Source organism: Falco naumanni, chromosome Z (genome assembly GCF_017639655.2).
Source record: "Falco naumanni isolate bFalNau1 chromosome Z, bFalNau1.pat, whole genome shotgun sequence".
NCBI lineage: Eukaryota > Metazoa > Chordata > Aves > Falconiformes > Falconidae > Falco > Falco naumanni.
The window spans coordinates 22,569,178-22,590,449 of record NC_054080.1 but is presented as its reverse complement, the minus strand read 5'-3'; positions in this window follow the sequence as shown (position 1 = coordinate 22,590,449).

Below are 21,272 nucleotides of genomic sequence, written 5' to 3'. Positions count from 1 at the left end.
AGCGCGGAGACTGACCTATTTCCATATTCCTTTTTTTTTTCCAAATGCGACATTGAAGCATTCTCCTTTCAATTAAGGGAAAATATTTTTGCAATTAGTGTTAAGTGCCTGAAAGATGAAATTGGTTGTGAGCTCGTATACATATTCAAATTGTAATCTCCCCAGCAAGTAATTGTTTTATTCAGTTCTGACAATGCTCTATCTATTGTCATCTTGGACTACATTCTGCATACTGTCTCCTCCCCTGACAATTACTGCTGTTCCTTATCCCCGCAGCCTTTAAAAGCTCTGTGTAACATTAGCCTATCTAGCCTAGTGAAAATGTCTTTGCAGATTAGTGTAATGTTAATACTGCTGGCTCCCTGCTTTTGACCTGAAGTGGAATATATTGCACTGCTGGAGCAGATGGAATCAGGGCTTCATTGGGAAACAGAGATTGCTTGGCTGCCCGCCACAAGTGCAGCGCTGGCAGTGGCTGCCGGAGCCCCCGCCACCGCCAGTGACAGCAGCGCTGAAGCCACTCTCTGCTTCTCTGCCTTTGCAAAATTGGGGGCGGGGGGGGAGCATCACTTTAAATTTGCTTTGGATCAAAATGTGTTTAAGGTTGCTCATCCACAGTTGTTTATTCAGCATTCTAGGAGGAGATTTGTCTTTTGTGAAAATGTAAACCTCTGCACTCTAGGTGTTGTTTGTTTTGTTTTTTTTTTTTTGGGGGGGGGGGCGGGGGGGGGAGCTGTTGTGGTTTTTTTAATCGAAAACGTGAGACAAAAGAAGTATCAACCACAGAAAAAAGCCCCTGTGAATTCCTAATCTTCTGAACAGATGTAGATTGGGTCATAAGGACAATGTAGTGTAATGTTTCTATTGCTTTTAGTAATCAAATATACTTGTTTTGCTTTGTGGTGTTTTGGTGGGGTGGGGGGTTTTTTTGTTTGGTTTGGTTTTTTCCCCCAAAATGTTATATCAATGAAAAGTATGTCTCTAAAATATTTACTTCTGGACTTCTTATGAAGCTCATGTGCTGCTAAAAAAATAGAAATGGATGAAGGATTAAGATGGATGCATCTTCTGCTGCATGTTGTGTGTGGTTCAGAGAGTAAATAAATTAATCACAACACGTGCACTTTAGTATTATTACAGCAAGCAAACCTTTCATTGACCATCCATATGAAATCTGTCACCCTGGATTTCTACACACACACACACACACCCCTTTGAAATAGTATTTTTTTCTGAAGTACAGCATTTCCCTAGCAGTAAAGCATATGCTGTTTTCTGCCTAAGTAGATGGATAATGTAAGCTGTGATGTGGAGAGTATTTTTTCTTATAATTTTCTTTTTGAGGATTTAGTTATAGTAACATATATGTGCTTTTATCTCTGATAAGAACTACCATCTGGTAGCTAAATGTGCACAGCTTATTGCTTGAAGTGCTTATACACATTGTGAAAACACACAGCTTTTGTGTATGTTAGGATACTGCCTATATGTATTATTAATAAACTCACATATTAGCTATTTGAATATGTCAAATGATTGTAAAATAGAACAGTGATTCTAGACAAGAAGGATTGGAACTGGCACAATGCCAGATGTGTATTTTTTCCAGCATTAACTATTGTGACCTTTTAATATCATATTGTTTGCAACCTCTTCCAGACGATAATTGTTTGAGGGGGAAAACGGAGCCTCTTTGACAAAGGAAAAGGCCTTTGTTATATTCAAGGAGCTGAAGCTTTCATCCCTGGTATACCAATTCACAAAGATATGTGCTGAATGTGTGTGAGCAGCAAGAGAGACAGAACATATAAATTTGAGTTACTTTGACCTTTAATCCAGGAGACCAAGAAGAGAAATGCACTAGGAAGGCTGGTTTGTTGCTGTCTGGAGACTGATAAGCTGTAATAAAGGTGCACTCCGTTGCAATTCATCTAAAGCTTCCATTGCTATCATCCTCGTTTTTTCGATTTTTGTTACCTCAAGTACTTATCTAAATCCCTTTCAATGCCAGCTTGAATGCACTTTGTATTCTCTCCAGCAGCGACTGGTGCTGTCTGTGTGTGTCAGTGTGCTTCAGCATACACTCCTTCCCCTTGTTTGACAAGAACCAGTGCCAACACCTAATTAAGGATAAGCCGTGGAGCTCTCTGCTCTATCTTTGTCAACTGCTATGTTCCCAGCTTTCTGCCTAGTTGAGCTTTTATGACAAGAGCCACATTTTGGATTCAGCCTACTTCTGGCCTCTCGGTTCTCCACGTGACAACTAAATGCAACTTAACTCAGCGGTTGATTTTAGAAACATTTATGGTAACTAAATCCACAAATGTCTTCTGTCTCTTTCTGAAGTATGCGCGCTTGTGCGTAGATCTGTCTCTTCACATCTGTATAACTAGATATGAATGCACATGTATATCTGAACATAAATTGGACATTTGTCAGATTCCCTTTTGTCTGGCTCCAACTCCTGCCCCCCCCCCCCCCCCCCCCCGCCCCCCCCCCCAACTGTTTCCTAGGAGATGATCAGAGGGGTTGGGATGGTATTTTTCTTTTGAAATACTGTATCTAAAAATCTACCACGATAATTTAGCAGGACAGAAAACCGCTAGTTCAGACTACTGTCAAGCTGTTTTAAGCATTTTGTCTCAATGATACAGATGTATTTAGGTCACAGAACAAGAACCTCAAAGGGTTAAGCATTCGTTAAACTTGAAAATCAGATTAATATGACTGATAGGTGACTACCAGACAGCCAATGAAATGACTACATGCAACAATTTTGTGGGGAGATTTAAGTATATGTCTGCCTGCATAACCAAGTTAAAATCTGGAAAGCAGACTTAATTTTCTTCTTTTTTTCCTGCTTACATCCACATTTTGATCTGAATTTTCTGTAAGCCTGCATAGCTTGCCAGGCACACAGCAAAGTGGCAATGGAGGTGTACCGGCATAGCTCAGAACAGAATTTGATTTATTGATCAAGCTGTAAAAATTACCAAAAGTTTTAGAAGAAAATCCTAGCTACATAATGGGGACCTGCTTTGCTATTGACGATATAACTGAAGGCAAAAAAATGTGACTACTGGCTTCATTGTTTGAGATCCTGATTCTTGTGTTGTTAATATGACAAGAAGCGGAGGGAAATTGAGTGTGAATTTATATCAGCAAGTCCTGAATCTTAAGTCTGTGCTACTTCTAATTGAAAATCTCGCCTGTGGAGACAAGGGTCATATGAAAAGCTACTTGTGACATTCAGGACACATATAAACAGTTAAGAGAATCTGGACAGCCCTTCCCAGCTACACACCACACTTTGGCCAGCTCCTAGTTTTGAAAGCCGTTTAGGACCAATTTCCTCTGCAGCTTCAAGTTCCTCCCTTCCTTGGGTTTTGCCAGTGACAGTAGCAGAGCTACTCTGAGCTGCTCTGGTTTTAGGATCTTCCAGTTACTCCTGCTTTTGTTCACCACCTGTACTTTGTCTTTGCATTGGGAAAGAAGAAAAAGAGGTTGTCAGGAAGAGAATTCTCTGCTTAACTTCTAGTTGTCTTCATGAAATTGCTTTGCATTTGTGTTGAACTGTTCCATAGCTGATTTTCTGGGACACTAGAGCAAAAAAGACAAGAGTATTTTATTTACATTCTTGACCAACAGTGAGTAAAATCATACCAATAGTATCTCTTGCTGTACTTCATCAAGTGCATAAAGATTTTGTCTTGTAATTAATGTAGGCTATGATAAAATTAGCCTAAACACTTTTAATTGCTCAAGTACGACAATGAGTGCTATGCATTTGAGAGGGTCACTTTCTGCATTAAAAGCAGTTATTTCCTGAGGAGCAAGTCTGTGGAAAAGCTGTTTAGAAACCAGAGGAGAATAGAGAGAGTACACTTTAGTCATTATCTTAATCTTGAATTTATTTGTTTATTTATTTTGTGTCAAGCAGCTCTCCAGCCAAAACAGCTGGAGGCTGAAAGTTAAAACCTGTCAGTGAAAGAGATCATGATGGGAAGACATGCACTTTTTGTATTCCAGAGAAAAAATGGATTTGATTTAGCTGGGTTATGAGCCTTGGAAAACTGCTCTTCATGTGAGCTCAGTACATTTAACAATGATAGTAAAATTAGTTTCAATCATGTTAAATTCTGGAAGTAACATAAATGAATTTCAAGAACTTTGCTCAGGTAGAACATAGAAAAGACATAGTATTGCAATGTGGGGTACCTATGTATTTTGAGTTAAAAAAGAAACCCAAGCAAACAAGATTACATTGTGCTACTTGAGAAACAATAGTGTAAAAACATGATAAGATATTAAATTTATTCATTAGATTGCAATTACTAGAACAACTAGGTTGGTGATCATCCCTGGTCCCATAACCTTTTCCTGTGTTACTGCTTTCCTGGAACAGTAAGTATTAACATCCTGCTGCTGCTTACTAAAAACACTGAGAATCTTCATGCTCCCTTCTGCTTACTGTTAGGATTACTGCAGCAGCCAGTTGTGTATGACAAGAAGTAGCCACTTCATCTATTTTTCCACAGTGCAAACAGACACTTACAATTGACCTTGGATTCTAACACAACTGAAGTGTGTAGATTATAAAGATCTTGAAGTATGTGTCTACATTAGCAGCTTTAAGCAGAACTGGCTTGAGTATTTCACTCAAGTATTTAAATTTGAATTATCTCCTCCCCACTCTGCACTGCACCCCATCATAAAGGACATGCAAAGAGCTCAGCTACAATTGCTGTGCCTTAGTGTTTCAGTTCAGCTACTGCACAAAAATTGCTAGTATGAACATAGCCGTTGACTTACAATGAGAAGTAGATTCCTTCCTGTTCAAGCTATTTCTAAAAGCTGTTTTAAGGGCATTGGAAAATGTTACCCCAAGGAGATGACAGACTCAACAGCTTTTCTCTGCATACTCACAGAGATGACCATAGAGGAAGAAAGAAAAAGCATGGTTTAGGATTACGCACACAGCCTTAAATTTTTGGCTTTTCTAGGGACTAGCTGCAAAATATCAGTGTGCTCTGTGCACAGACAATGAGTGTCTGTGGGAGTGTACACTCAAAACAAGGCAATCTGAGAAGCTCCTGGTCTGCTTATTCCTATTCCAGTACAGAGACAGCAGGAAAAACACACAAACCTTAACACCACAAGAAGCACTAAACACTGTAAACCAAATTAACAACAAAATCAGGCTGTCCTCTGCAAAACACAATGCACAGTACTGATGTTCTTATCAACAGAGCTTATGTCACAGGCAGCACCAAATATGAGGCTGAGACAATAAGCTGCTTTCTGGCTCTAGGAAACCACAGTGAGCAGTTATGCCTCTGTATGTTTGTGCTCTTGTATACACATACCTATACATTAGGCGTTTGGAAACTGGCATTCTTACCCTGCTCCTAGCACAGCACATGTGCACACTGGATCTGCTCCCTATTTTCCCCCTCCCTGGGGCTTCCTTTGTAGTTAACTTAAATAACAACAAACATGCCTGCCAAATTTCTCTTTGGAGCTTAGTTGCTTCTTGGGCTGCTCTCTGCAGGACCTCCTTTGTCTCTGTCACCAGTTTCCTGTGCTCCAGAGAGGCATTCACAACTAGTTCCACATCCAGGGCTGGCGCCAGAAGGATCCACCTGCTCTGCTTGTTGACAGACCAAATATCTCTGCATCGTTCAAGAAATCCCTAAAGCCTGACCACAAGAGTGAGCAAACAAAATAGCTTGGCACTTGCATGCAAGGTATAGGTGCTGCTGCCTTGTTTATGAGACGCTAGAAGGTGTTTGTACCCTAATGTACTCTGGCTGACAGAATGGGGCTGTGGGGAGATTGAAGCAGCCAGAGTTTTCTTGAGTAGTTGATATGTGTATTTGTGTTTGTGGTTGCCAGGACTTTTCATCTCTGCAGTGGTGTTTCCTGGCCTGGATTTGCGTAGGGATTACCTCTGCTGTTTTCAGTCACATGGGACCTTTCCTCTAAGCCCTTGTCTACTTCCAGACTCTCCTGTATCTGCCTGTACTCTAACCTAGCCAGAAGCTGGTCATATAAGACAGCAGATAAGTCACTCAGATGTTTTACATGGCAGGGTACAAAGAGGACGGTGACTTAGAAACAGAGATTACTTCTTGATATACCAGCTGTTGTTCCTCAGAAGTACTGTTGTCAGTAACTGCAAAGTAAACAGTAATAAGGAAACTGGAAGAGCCATGTGCTGTGTCAGCTTCTGGTTTTTGTAGCTTCTGTGGAAAAGTAAGATGAGTGACGCAAAAATGGTATCTAGAGGTTTAACTTGCTTTGGTTTACTTTAACTTTTGGTAAACCGTGTATGTGCATTACACATGCCAGCATGAACTTAGAAGTCCTGGTATGACCGTAAAAAAGAAGTTGTTACAGGCTACAATATGTTTTTCCTGCAGTTTGTGTGAGAAACGGGGCCACGTATATGCCTGAAGTCCTAATTCTAACACTGTTTCTTGTTTTTATCACTGGGCTCAGAGGGCAAGACTGCCAGTATGATTCTTAAAGCATTATAGCTGATAACAATGGCTCCAAGCATGTAGGACGAGCCTCCAGAGAAGTCCAGCTAATGCTATTAAATTTCTTCAAATAACAGCTGATCTAACTTCCCTTAGCTTGCATACGCTTTGGCAGTGCTTTTCTACAAATATACTAGCACTTAGAGAATACCCCAAATCCCCAAACCTTTTCTAATTAAGGTTAAATGTAGTCTCTGCTGTAAGTACACATAACTCTCTTTAAAAGAATATGTTGTTAAATTTCCCTCTGTATGGTGCTTAGAAGACAAAATTATAAGCTTGCTTTTGCTTGGGGAAAAAAAAATATCAGCATCTCATTATGGCAACTTGGTCAGAGAGATGTACTTTAGTTTCAGCTATAGAAGAATCTAATGTCAGCCTGGTAATTACTAGGCAGAGTCAATAATACCTCTCCTCAGTATAATTGCAAATCCAGTACAACCATGACCAGAACTAAATTGCTTGAGAGCAATCAATAGAAATCTCCTGATTGCATTCCCTGGTGTACACATCAGATATACGAAGGAAAACTGTCCATCCAAGCAAAAGATCAACTTTACAAATGAAAACTGCAGTAGAAGGCTAGGAAGTCTGTCCACACAGAAACCTCTTGGTTAACTCTGGCTAGAGGTGACAGGCCTGAAAAGGAAGATGTATATTTTGAAGGATAGAGGCTACGCCTAAGTGAACAGTAATTTGATGCAACTGGAGTGGAGCAACAGATTCATATAGCTGGTGCCGAGTTCCTAATATTTGCTTCTTATGTGGTTTGTGGCTTTTAGTCAGACTAAATTTGGTCTGTTTCCTCAAACCAAATATTCTCATCACACATGGCTCAAAGTTGTCCGAACCACCAATCTTTGACTCAGATGTCTATGTTCCTGAGACAGGCTGGACATCATTGGGTTTGCACCTGCAGTGGAACTTCTGGCTCAGCTTCCTCAGAGAGGAATGTAGTTCAAGTACACCAAAACCACTGTGAGGACCAAAGCAAAGCCTAGTAAGTGGGGAAGCTCAAGGGATTAAATTCAAAACCTCACTGTTGCTTGAACAAAAATAGTACTGCAGATGCAGCCAGTGATTTGCTCCTGAAACCTTAATTGTTGTTTTCCTAGGTGCTTAGGGCCTTGCCCTTCTGCTTTTCCCTTCCTCAGTCACTTTTTCTGGTATATAAATCCCTGAATAAACACATTGCCTTTGTTGCATGTGATTCTTACCATCTGGCTTCTTCCCATGAATATTAAACAAAAAGATATCTACTGATGTAGTAGAGTACAAGATTAATTTTGCTTATTAGTCTGATAAAGTCTCAGAAGCAAAGGATGATTTTGGTTCTGATGTTGTGAGCGTGTTCTTTTTAAAAATCTCTTTTTCTGTATGTACTTCAGGAGTTTAATATAAGCTTTGAAAAAGTGTTAAAACTAAGTCCCTTGTAACTTCAGCAAGAATTTCTAGACACCAGAGCTGTGAGAGCCCAGCTACTCAGGACTTTTGAAAACGCTGTGGAAAACAAGTACCTAATAGCCCCTGAATTCCCTTTGAATACCTGCCCCACGTTGCTGAAGGGGCTGGAGGATGAGGGTTCTTCTTTTTTTATATCTTCGTTACTTTCTCCATTTGTATTTTGGATCAGGTGAAGTGGCAACTGTTACGCATTCTGCCTACTACTACATTTCCTTTTGGAGGTTTCTGTTGCATTGGATTGGATTTCTAAACTGACTGGAGTTTTCTGAGAAATCTGCTTTAGCATAAAATTGTTAGTTTTCTCACTATGTCAAATTATGCTGCCCACACAGTACACAACACAAAATAAATAAACCTGTACAAAGCTGTGGTGTGGGAAACATCAAGAGTATTCTTGCTTAGGCTGTGCTGACAGAAAATGTTTTCTTTTCAGTGTAATTCTATCTTTCATTTGATGTGTCTTTTGTTACAAGTTTATGAGCCAAATATTTTCAACAGGTGCCAGGTTTAAAAATACATTTATTTATTTATTAGATGCCTTCATAATTCTATAACGGGAGAAAAAGGTATCTGCCTCACGAGAAAGTGTTTTTTAGAAGTCAGTATAAAATTCTATTCTTCACTTAACAGAGAAGTGTGACAGGCGTTGCATTTGCATTATGGTATGGATTTAAGTACTCCAGTCAGAATAGCATAAAAAGGCTGTTAAATAGCTGATAATTTCATCATGTTGGAACCAAATGTAGAGCTACAATGCAGTTGCATTAGTACTGTAATGCTATGAACATTTTCAATTATCATGCTTAACCTTGCTAAGAACCTAAAATGAATGCTATCAATACAGTTTGGCAGGGAGTAGCACAATAGCAGCCTGCTATTCTCTTGCTTCTCTCCCTCCCTTTTTTCCTCCTTGCTACAGTAAGGAACATGTGTGGAGTCTTGCCCACACCATTTCTAAATTGCTCAAGCAATTGTTTCCTGTAGATTAATTTGTAATTCTGAATCCTGAGAAGAAGGAAATGCGAGCGCGTTCCTCCCCCAGGCCATTTACAGATCTGGAGTTTTAATGTAATCTAAAGCAGAGGCTGAGGAACCAACACACGAGGAAAGGGAGGAAGGTGGCGGCGGAGGCGATGCCAGAGTGTTTCCTCAGCAAAGGTTTTTCTTTTCTTTGTGTGCCAGAAAAACTTGCTCTAGCCAGTGCTTACAGCTTCCTTGCTGCTTTCTCTCATGCAAACAGGCTTATGTAAAAAAGCTGGGGTGGTGAACGTGTGTACATGGTGGACGTATACACACGGGGCTATATTTCAAGAAGGCCTGCTTATGACTGCCTTCTTTGTTTGTGCATAGTTGCTCTGGTGATGATAGATAGTTCCCTTACATGAATAAATTAAAACAAACAAACAAATTCCATCAACACTGATGCTGTTCTTCATCCTGTCTACACAGGGAAGTTGGAGCTTTTAAGGTTATTTAGGTATGAAAAGCCGTAGATAGGCAGATTTCAGGGAGAGTTAGAAAATACGTAACGAGCAATCTGAACACTGAAGCCTTGTTAGCATTAAAAGCCCCTCCAGTGCTTATATATGACTCTGTTGCCTAAATACCATTTAAAATCTGTCGTTCCACAGGGACAGAATTCCCCATCTTTGATCTAACTTTTTGGGCTATTCAGAATAATTAAATCACCTCTATTTATAGTATATAAGTTTATAAGCTATAAGTATAGCTTGCTTTCGTTCTTCCTCAGTAGTGAAGTTTTTTGCTCATCTTGGGCTGCTCAGTCCACAATAAAAGAAGGCTAAAAATGGAACAGAGGAGACTAAAGGGACTCAGAAGAAAAATGTGTTACAAAAAGAGGGTAGCTAATTTGGCTTTTTATAGGCTTCCCAAAAGACTTTCTGGGGGGGTGGGGGGGGGGGTGTCCCAGGAGGTGGCATTGTTCTCTTCCACTTTGCAGAGTGAAGGGAGAGAAGCCTCCAGTGACAATGAAAGAGAATTCCGCATATGTGATTAAGACAAGCCTTTAACGTGGCAGACAAGTCATATATGTTAGAGCACAAAGCTTTAAGAGGAGAAGACTTTCTGTCTATACCTGTTTTCTCAGCTAGCTGCTACCAATCCATTTTAACCAGAATATTCCCAGGGGTTTTTTTGTGTTACCAGTCTTTTTATCTCAGCTTGCAAATGGGAAGTTACACTCTTTGATGGCAAGTGTAACTTCAGGTCTCCTGCCTCAAGGTTGCCCCTTCCATTCTGCCAAATAGCCTTTCAGGGCAGATTGCCCTCAGCACTCTGGAAAAATCATGCCTTGGGAGAAGGCAAAAGGTAGGAAATCAGGTTGTCCTCCACCATTTCACCAGTGGGTTCTTATGCTTCAGTCGAGAGTCTCCATAACTGAGTGGAGAGTGCATAATCTCCTGAAAATTGCCAAAAAGCCAATTAAGGAAGAGAGAGTGACATTTAGAAAACAAACATCTGTAACACTATCCCAGGGACTCCAGCCGAATTTTTCTTTCCTTATATTTTGGCAAGGACTGGTGTTGATTTTTGATTGCTTAGTAAATTTATTTTCATTAGAAGCTTAAGGGAGTATTGTTAAATAAATGTTTAATATTACTGTGGACTCTGGAGCATGCTTGTTTCACAGAGGTGTTAAATTCCCAGCCGTACTATTGCACTGCAGGGAGGGGTCGAGGAGCTTATCTGTTCTCTGCCCAAGGCATATTAACTTCTGCCAAAATCTTTTTGCTCAGACACAATATCAAAGCTTACCCTATAACCATTCATAAGGCAAGGGAGGGAAGCACAAAATAAATGAGCATCAGAACAGGAGAGGTTTCTAGGTGCTGTAGAGCAAAGGAGAAAGGATTCCTGGGCACAGCAACAGAGAATTGCCTTGTGCTCCTCTTGATCAATTTGCTGTGGCACCACAACAGTACAGAAAGCATCTGAAATCCTGTCTTTGCCATCCATGACAGAGATCTCGCTGGTCATAAAGAGAATTTATTTGTGTCAAGAAGACACTGAAGATTGCCCCTAAGCACATCCTGATACCTGAGCACAGCTGGATGTTTGAAAAGGAGGGTAAGGAACCTGGAAAAAGGGATGTGCTAGAATCAGAAGATGCCATTTGGCTGAAGTTTGGCCATCTGCTTAATTAAGGTGCAGAAAGAAGTCTCATTTGGGAATGAGACAGTCTGCAACATTTTTGTTTTATTTTTGTTGTTTATCATGAACCTGTTTTCCAATTACAAATATTTAAGACTTCTAAAACGTAGCTGATATTCACTCCAGTGGTTAGACTAGAAGCCCTTTGCATGCCTCTAATTATAACTGCTTAACTTGATTTCCCAAGGAAATGGAAGGTCTTATGGAACTGCACTGTATTTATGTCTTCCTTCTATATATTCTCTTAACTTCTAAATGTCTCAACCATGCCAGTTCAATTTGATGAGTTAGAAAGCTCTTTCATGCTCAGGTAAACTGTGTCAGTTGGCCAAGTGTTAGCTAAAGCATGCTAGTAATCTAACAAAGTCCAAGCAGGTGTGGTTCAAACATTAGATTTATGTGTTGAGATTAAACTTATTAAGGCAACCTCGTGAAAACATTCCTGTTTCCCAGTGGTGTTCTCTGTACTGTGCATGTTGTGTGTGCAGATGATGCTCTAGTGCTGTCCTTCACAAGGGAACTGCTGGTGTGCACTCCTGGCTTGAGCGGAACTGTTCACTGGTGCCGCTGACCCAGGGCTTTCAGGCTGGATGTGAGACCTCCCTCCTGTTTGGTACAATTGGACTCTGCCCCAGGGCTGGAGTCTTAACTGCTTTGGATTGCAGAGCAATTGAAGAGGGAGGAAAAAAAGCAGTAGCTACAGCTGTTCAGTGCCAAGCAAAGTTTCCAACCATATGTACAATCTCCTCTTAATACCTTTGGATCTTCCCAGGGCATCTTTTCAGGTTATCTAATGAGCTTTTAGAGGGAGGGCTCTGATACAGAAATCCTGCTCTTTGAGCAAAATGGCAGCTGTGTGAGGACCTTGAAAAATTTGGACCTTTCCTTTATGACATCTGTACTCCATGGGCCAGAAGAATTTAGTAGCAGGAAGCCAACATTTATGCCTAAGGGGCCTGAAAAATGTTATGTGAAGCCAAGTATTGCACTGTCAAACAGCTTTTCTTTGTTTTACTGTCTGTAGATCTATATTAGAGAGCTTATTTTCTTGTAAAAAAAAATAGTTCTAAAGTTATCCACTGCCTTGAAATTCAAAATGACCCTATTTTTCCATTGAGCTTTTAGAAGTGGTTGCTGAGATTGCTCAATACCTCAACACAAGACTGGTTTTGTTTCATGTACTTTACCACACAATTTGCCTTTTCTCTTTATTCTTTCCCTTAACTTTTTTCTGCTTGGTGACTCCTTGCAATCTGACTTCAAGAACCCTTCATGGGCTTGTTGTCGAAAGCACTCAACTCCCTCTGCTCAGCATGTTCACTCCATTTTACCTGCCCTATAGTCTTGTTTATTGTTGTTTAACATTGCTGTTATATGGTTCTTAGATTTTTCAGCTGTACTGGATCTTTGAAATCTGGCAGGATGAATTGCTTGGTTTCCAGTCTTTAATGTTTATCTCCCCTCGGATCTCACCATCTGTTCCTACTTGGCAGTGCAGGTAAAAGATTTTTTTTTCAACTTCCTTTAATTCGCCCTGTTTCCTGCAGATACTTAGTTTGTTTGTTTCCTCTTTCTCTCCAGACATCATCAAGAAGGATTTGGTGGCATTTACTGAGGCTGATGGATCCAACTGAAATTTCTGTGCTCGACTGTGTGTTGCAGGGTTTGCTTCATGAGGAAAAGGTAGGGATATTTTTGTTAGGGTTTACATTGACTAACACATCTTCATGGAGTATAATGCAATGACACCCACAAAGTTAGGACTGGGTTTTTTTCCTTTCATTCAAGTGTATTCCTCCTAACTTCTTTCATTTGCCTTTATTTCTCAGTGTCACATCTCTGAGCACATCAGCAAGCCACATACCTGTTATTTTGGGAATTAACATCTGTTCTGTAAGGGTTCAATCCCTGTATAGTCCAATCCCAGCACAGTCACAACTACCAAAGGCAACTTTGCACTTAAAACCAGTAGTCATGCAACAGAGTCTTGAACTTCAAAGAGGTGCAATTTGTTTTTCCAACTTTTCTCATTTATGGTCAGTCTCAGAGTGACTGGAATCTTTCACTGTCTTTATCTTCTGGATTGCAAAGTCTTAAAAGGAGAGTCTCAGAACCTGGTGATCTGTTACACTCTTCTGCATACTGTTGAAGGGAAGGGAAACAGCACTGAAACACAAAATGTGGAAAGGAGAAGGCTTTTTTTTTTTTCTTATATTTATTAGCCATAGCAGGAAGTCCAACTTTGAAAAGCTGTCTTCAATTCTGAAAGCACTCTGCTGCTACACCAGATAATTGTATTCGTAAACATTTGGAGGCACAAATGTTGTCTTTCAGAGTTGGAGATACTATCCTTATGCACAGCATTCACTTAAGGCCTATTACAGTGCTCTCTTGGAGTTTTTCTGCTTTCATTAAAGTTCAAGTCGAAGTCAAATGGCATCAGCTTGTGATGTATGCCTTAACAAGTTACTGAGGGGCAGTTAAGGATCTGCCTCATGAAAGGATTAATCTGAATGAAAACCCACCTGCTGTTCCCTTTTGTCATTCATCAACTGTCCTCAGATTCTCTTCTCAATCAGACCTATGAAATAATTTGCCAGTTGTTGCAGTCTGTCAACTACGCCTGTTAACTAAAAGTCATTTCCATACAACAGCTGTCCCTCTTAGCTTGTGCATAACAAGTTGGTTGTCAGTCCCCTTCCAAAATGCACAGCCATTTGGCATTCTTCTTGGGAGTGCTCATAAAGAGCCCAAGACTCAAGATGACATCAAGGCTGAGTGCCAGTCTGGGAGCCAGAGCACTTCCTGCTGCAGTCGCTAGGATTTTAAATTGTTTCATGTAGTTAATAAAGTCAGAGTGATGTTCAATGGGCAAAGTGGGTGCCCATTGTGCAATGGTTGGTAATATTTTATCTGCTGTACGGCTAAACAGAAGATTTTGATTTTCAGCTCTGTCAGCCAAGCATTTTTCCCCAACTACTGAAAATTAATTTTTAAGCTATGCTATAAGGTCTTTTACAATGATCTTTTCCTTCTTTTCCAGCAATTTTTGGCAGCTCCTGTAACTTCGTGCAGAACCATAAGATCCTTTCCACAGCTCAGCAACAGTTACTCATTCATTCTGACTAAAGCCAAAGAAGAAGCTGTAGTAGATGTTACAGCCATGTCTGGGCTACTAGCACAGGTATTTAAATCACAACTAGCTCCTTAGACGTTGGGGTCCATGACAATTCTGATTTCCCAGGTGCTGATAATTTCCTGGTAATTGCTGTCTTCAACAATTTTGCAGGCAGCTACAGTCTATACTAATACAAGAAGACTAGTAGATCGTATCTGGTCTTTAGACTGAACAATGCTTAGAAACTGTTTTCCATTTGGGTGACCTTTAGATTCTAGACCACGCTCAAAAAACATACATCTAAGCACTCAGGGGTCTATTATCAAAAAAAAAAAAAAAAAAAAAAAAAAAAAAAAAAAAAAGTACTATGTTTCCTGACTTCAGCTTTGGCTGTTTGATTCAAAAAAGCTTGTTTGCTTTATTTCCTCCAGCTTAGACTAATGGCTCTGCTTGTTGATTTACCTTTACCTAGTAAAATGTTTTACTATACTTCAAGCTCTGCGTGAAAATCTGCTGTTAAATTGCAAAAAAGCAGAGTGACACCAACTTGATCCTTTTTTAGGGCTTGCTACTCATGCAACAAAAGATAGATTTCAAGGCCTTGCTCATGTTCTGCCATGTCTTCTATCATCAAGTCCTGGAATACCTTTCAGACTTTGATCTTGGTATTGCATGAGAAATCTTTTGCATATTACTGGGTGACTGAAATAATAACAACCACCTAAATCACTTCATTCTCTCATGCTTAAATTATCTGTGGGGTGCTCCTTGCTCTCCTTTGTGGGTTATGTACTCACGCATCTCAGCATTGGCAGAGGGACAGAAGAGCAGCATACACTAGGCGCTCTGTTTCACGGCTCAAAATCACACAAGCTGTTGTCCAGGCTTACTTGAGTCCACTTTAAATCTCAGTTCTCAAATGACTTATTCCAAAACAAAGCCAGAACCACCACACAGTATCTCTGAATTTACTATATCCCTTGACAACTTGGCTCCTAGTTAAATCAGGTTAAACCCTTGGAAAAAGGGCATAGCCAAACATACCGGCTATGCTGCAGCTGCTGGCGTTGGGAGATGAGTGACTCCATTTGCACATTCTCAGCTGGTTCAGATTTTCTGGCTTTACTGTATTTGTAACTGATGAGAATAACCTGCACTCACTTGCATACGTTTTAGGCTTTTTGTTTTATTCTAACACATTTTTTTCACAGAAACTGGTGGAGGTGTCACTGCTTATACAGTTGTGCTGGCATTGCTGAGGGAGCAGGAGTGAGACAGAAGAGGGGGTGAGCAGATGAGGACAGCGACCTCTTAATCAAGTTAAGCTGTAGCCATAGTACATCTGATTGTGCCCTGAACAATTTTAATTAGAAAAATACAAATGTTGACATGAGGATGGCTAAGAGCCAGGGATGAAATTCTGGCCACGGTGAGCATGCAACTGGGAGGAATTTCCTGGGTCGATGAATCCCATCCCATGTTTTTCCAGGAAAACATTCTTGAACTGGTCATGGTCCACATTAAAGTTTATTTGGTCGGTTGACCTGCCACCCTTGAAAGCCAAACATCCCATAGACTCCATAAGGGCTGGGATTTCATTTCAAGTGATAGTTTGACAGAGTCATAAATATTCACAGAAAGTTTCTGACTAACCCTTCAAACTGGTGCCTTCCCTACCACACACCCTTATGACATCTCTGTTGCTGTCCTGCTGCTTAAAGACACATCTGCTCAGAGTGGTTCTCTCCATTCCATAGGGAAGAAGCAGAATGGCTTTAAGCCATAGGAAGAGTTCCTGCATATTAAACATGTTCTGCCCCACAGCTGGAGAAGTTTTGTGGTTGGAGTCCCCAGGTCCCAGCAGGTAGGTGGTGGCAGAAAAAGGTTTATTGTTTCTTTTTTTATGCAGACCTTGCCTTCACCCAGGCTGTGTGCTGCTGATATGTTTTTTCCCCAAGGTAAAAGGCAAAGCTGGGAGTCTTAGAGGGTGAGGCACAAACCTAGCTTACATTTTTGCAACTTTTTGCCATTGGCCTTGTGCTGGTGAGGGTAGTTTCTTGTCCTGTAGCCTTCTGATTTCTTTCTCAGCCAGCTCATACCTCCCAGTTGCGCCCATTTCCCTGCCAGGCCTGAACAAAACTTGTAAAATGGGCTCTGCGCTTTGCTTTCCTAAAATCACACATCTGCATGTTCCAGCTTTCCTTTCAACAGAGGATTTTTTGTTTGTTTCCTGATTTTGTCCTTTCTATATATCTCTGAAAAGTGGTGGAAAGGAAGACAAGCAAGAAAAGCCATTTGCTTGTCTGGCAAGGGAAATGGCTTGATTTAAAAGTGGCTAAGCTAAAGAAATATTAAAACATCCAGGAAAATTCTAACATTTGTTCGGATGTTTTTGTTTATTTTTGGAGCTGTGGAATATCCCTGATTTTCAGTGTTTTGACCTTTACTTTGAAGAATGTCATAATTGTGCCAGGAAACTCAGCTGTCAATATTTTTGTTTCACACCTCTTTATAGAAGTTCATAACTGACCTATAAAATTACACATACTGAGCATATGTGGTCTCAAGCAGGAAAAGATTTAATAAATAAATACATAAATACAAATGTGTCTGTTTAAAAGTTATAAAGCTACAAAAAATAAAATTGGTGATTTTAAATGCATTTTACAGTCCTGTAACTCAAAAGCAAGCCAGTCAGGTTTTTCTTCTTTTAAACTCAAAATTATTAACCTTTTATTCTTTAATGTGGACTGATGCAGTGCCTGTGGCCATTGTGGCAAATAACCACATAATTACATTTAGGAAATTAGCTACTATGTGCTTGTGGTAATTTTGTCTCCATGAAAATAGCTCACAAATTTTAAGCAGGCAGACTCATTACAGGAGTCAGTTCTGCTTTTAGATACACATCATCTGTGCATTCATGTAGCTTCATCAGAGTGTATTTGAAAGAACCTTGGTCAGACAGCTTTAATATTAGTTTTCCTGCTGAAGAACTGGGGAACGGAGGAGGGAAGGAGTCTAACTTTCAGAATGCTGTATGTTTTAGAGGGGAAACAAGTAACTTTTTAAAAATTTCCCAATGGTTCTCTTTTCATGATTCATATCCATGTTTAACTATCAGATGGTAATAGGTCTGAAAAGGTTGTTATGGCACTGTAATTTCCAAACTGGTACCTGAAGGTAAAAATGTTGTCATGTCAAAGTGATGGTAAAATTTATGGGAGCTTTAATCAGCTCCCCACTTATCCTCTTTTTATAAAATATTGGCACCCCTCTGCTACTTCATGCTTCCAAAATCTGGCACAAAACTGTTTGGTTTGTTGGGGGTTTTTTTGTTGTTGTTTTTTTTTTGGTTTTTTTTTTTTTAATGAAACACACTTCTTTATTATGTTTTATTCCAAAACTAAGATGAGTTTAACACAATGCTGTATGGCAAATAACTCTACAAGAGAGAAGAGGAGCAGTGGGGTATTTGGCACACTGGTGAGAAGTTTTTATGACATGGTAATGGGTGGTAAATTCTTCCCCTCCTTTTCTGCTCACTAAATATCAAACTGTTGTGAAAAGGAAGAAAAGCAGCATGTGTCCTTTGGGCAGATGCAGTGAGAGGTGGGAGTTTTCTTCCAAAGAAGATGAGCAAAGGAGCCTCTCCCTTGTTTGGATAAGAAATTACTCTCACCAGAGAACCTATTGGGCAATGCTTCTCCAGGACATCTCTCACAGTGGCACACTGTCCAGCCATCGGGCTTAGCGGTAAGAGTGATAGTGCAGGTCAGTGTGGTGCTGGCCTTTTGCTGTCCTGCTCACACAGGCAGCCCTGATTAAGGTTAAAAGCGGTGGTGTAATCTCTACCATGTCCATGTTGCTTCCACTTAGGGAATTATGACTTGAGAAGGTAAAAGCTTATTTGAAAACTTTATATATTGGGGATGGGCGGGGGGGGGGGGGGGGGGGGTGGGGGGAGGGGAGGGGGGAGGGGAAGTTAGTGTTGGCCCAGCCTGGAAGATTTCTGAATGCCCTAACATTTCATTTGCACTGAAATCCTAAACCCTATTGTGCATTTCAGTGAAAAGAATACATATATTTCAACTCCTAAGGTTGCATTAATAAGGCAATATGTTGGAAATACAAAGGCACGATGTCTTTAAATCAGCTATAGTAATTCTGTTCCTGAAATACATGACTTTTTGTTGCCATGAAAATCCTATGAGGGTCTTCCATACTTAAGTCTTTTCAGTTTAGTGTTTTAACGATTAACTAATTGATCACTTTAACATCATGTTAATTCTCTTACAGATGTAAATTAGCGTACTTTCTCTCTAGAGTTTTACAGGATACACTAATAAATCTCAAGAAAATAATGAGTAGAGATTTCACAGAAACCAGTCTGGAAAAATATTCCACAACTTATGTTGCAGGACTAGGAAATTATTGCTAACTCAAAGAAAACACTTAGTTTTCCAGCATTCCATTATCTCTGTTAAAGGGCAAAAATAACCCTTTTCTTTAAAATGTAGAGTTTTCTTTTTGCAGTTTTGAAAGTACCATAATATGAAATGAAATTTAATGTCAGCCTTTGTGTTAGAGCTGTCCACACCTGCAATAACAAAGTTCTGAATGCAGTGAAACACATCTGATTTCAGATTTGCTCATAGTTTCTGTTGAATCTGCTGATTTTAGTGAGCAACATACAAAACTGGGCACGTTTGAGGCATATTCTTCTGAGCAGTACATGCCGAAGCAACTGGTAACCAAAAGCTAGCAATTGTGCCTGGGAATCTGGTAGCTGGTTTTGGAGTTTCACTGGTGTTGAAGAGAGAAAGTCTGGTGACAGATATAAACATTTCCATCTAGCCCCTGAGAGCTAGGATTGGCTTCCCTGGCTTGGAAAGGAACCCTCCAGAATGGCAATCAAATGGTAAGGATTTCCTTACAGACTCCATATTCCAGAATACTACAAAAACATTTAACTAAGTAGTGCCAGCATTTCATTTTTATGGGCATCACATGTATTTCACAGATTTATTTAAATCTTTGTTTAGTGTTTATTTTGAGTCCCTTGACAAAAACATTGCACAGAGAATGCATATTTTCTCCATAAACCCAAGCTGCTCCTAGTAGAAGACCATTCTCATCTTAATAATGAGCAACTCGCAGACTAAACCGGATTAGAAATAAAGGTTTTATAGGATTTACAGAAATCTTACCTTAATACACTTTCTTAAACTACTCATATTGCTACAAAACTATTCTAATTTTATATAAAACAGTCTGAAAATTCAGCTTTGGCATTGGTCATCTGGGTATAAAAATACTAGTTCATACCATTGTCTAACTGAAGCTGAAAACAATATTTGGGTCAGGTAGTACTACCTGAAGATTTCTGGCAAAAGGTGGCTAACAGCCTGGCTTAAAAAGCTGAAATCCAAGAACCTCTGCACAGTCATATGGCAGAGCATCCATAGTTTCATTTGTTGTATGGTGTGGGAAGAAACTGTTGCCAGCCTCTTAAAGCAGGGGAAAAAACTGAGCAACTCTATTAATTAGCTACACACACCACTTAATCCTATTGCGAACAAAATTGGGACCAAACCTGAAAGTCACGTTACTTAGAAAATAAGAAGAGGAAGAATGTTTACGGTTGCTAAAGTGGACACTGCCAGAAATCCTGCAGCTGAATGCCCTGGAGAACAGAAAAGTTTTCCAATGTGCTCAGAGGATTACAATTCAAAGACAGAGGCATATGCTGAACCCTCCTGAATAGCTATTGATTGACTGATACACTTAAAGGATGAGGACTGAATCCTGGAGAAGGATTGAAGACAATCATATATAAAGAAAAGAAAATCCTGTTCTTTCCAGAGCTTGAATCTAGTAGTCAAGGTAGGGGACATATATCTGGGTGCTGCTGGAACAGGGCTTTACTCAAACAGTGGAAGTACAATGTCTTAATAGGTAGGAGGCTTAGTTAGTGGGGACAGCTGTATGTCACTCAGATCAACCTCTTGAACAAAGTACTTGAAGTTTGGTAGATGGTGTTTCAGTAAATTGAATTATTTTGTGGGGTTTTTAAATAATAAATATTTGATCAATTACCTGCTCAGAACATTAAATACAAAATATGGGAGCTATTGTTTGTTTAAAATTAACCCTGTTGTCAGCTTTTGGTTTTGGGAAGGAGGGGAAGGGACTGGTACATTGAGTTTTTACTTGTTATTTCTAGCATTTTCCTTACATGGAAGCTTTTTCTGAACAGTGTGGTGTCTCCCCATGTAGCCTGCTGTCATTGAGAGATATATATTGGAACACAACAAAACCCTGAAACTTCCATGTGACACCAGCATACCACATCACTCCCTCATTTATTGTTGTTTTCATAAGCAGTTTCCTTCTCTTCCTTTACAGTCCAAAATTATCATAATGTATCCCTGAATATTCAGCTTTCTCATCTCCCTGTGTATCAGAGGAGCACAAAGCAAATATTTTTGTAACACTAATATAGCCTTAGAACTGACCTGACTCTTGAAAAATGAACAATACCAGAACTTAAGAAGTGCAAAGAAAATACACGTAGAAAGGAGCAAAGGGGCAACCTCAGAACAGTAGACTAAAGAAAGGGAGTTGTATTTCTGCTCTGGCTAGCAGGAATGGTGCAAAGATGGACTTCAACAAAGAATACCAGAATGTATAAAAGAAAACAAAAATCTTCCAAAACGTATCCTGTTAAAGTCCCATCCACTGCCCCTCAACTCATGGGAAGAAGACAGGTCCAGCAGGGGAAAAAAAAAAACAACCCAAAAACCAACAAACCAACAAAATTTCAGTTCTCTTAGTCTTTTTTTTTTTTTTTTTTTTCTGTTGTGAAGTGTGTTACCTAAGAAACAGCAATTCTGTCCAGGTTAGGTGAGAAGGAAATGTTTTTTTTCCTCACATAATGTTCTCTTAATGTTATGGTTTTGCTATGCTATGCTGAA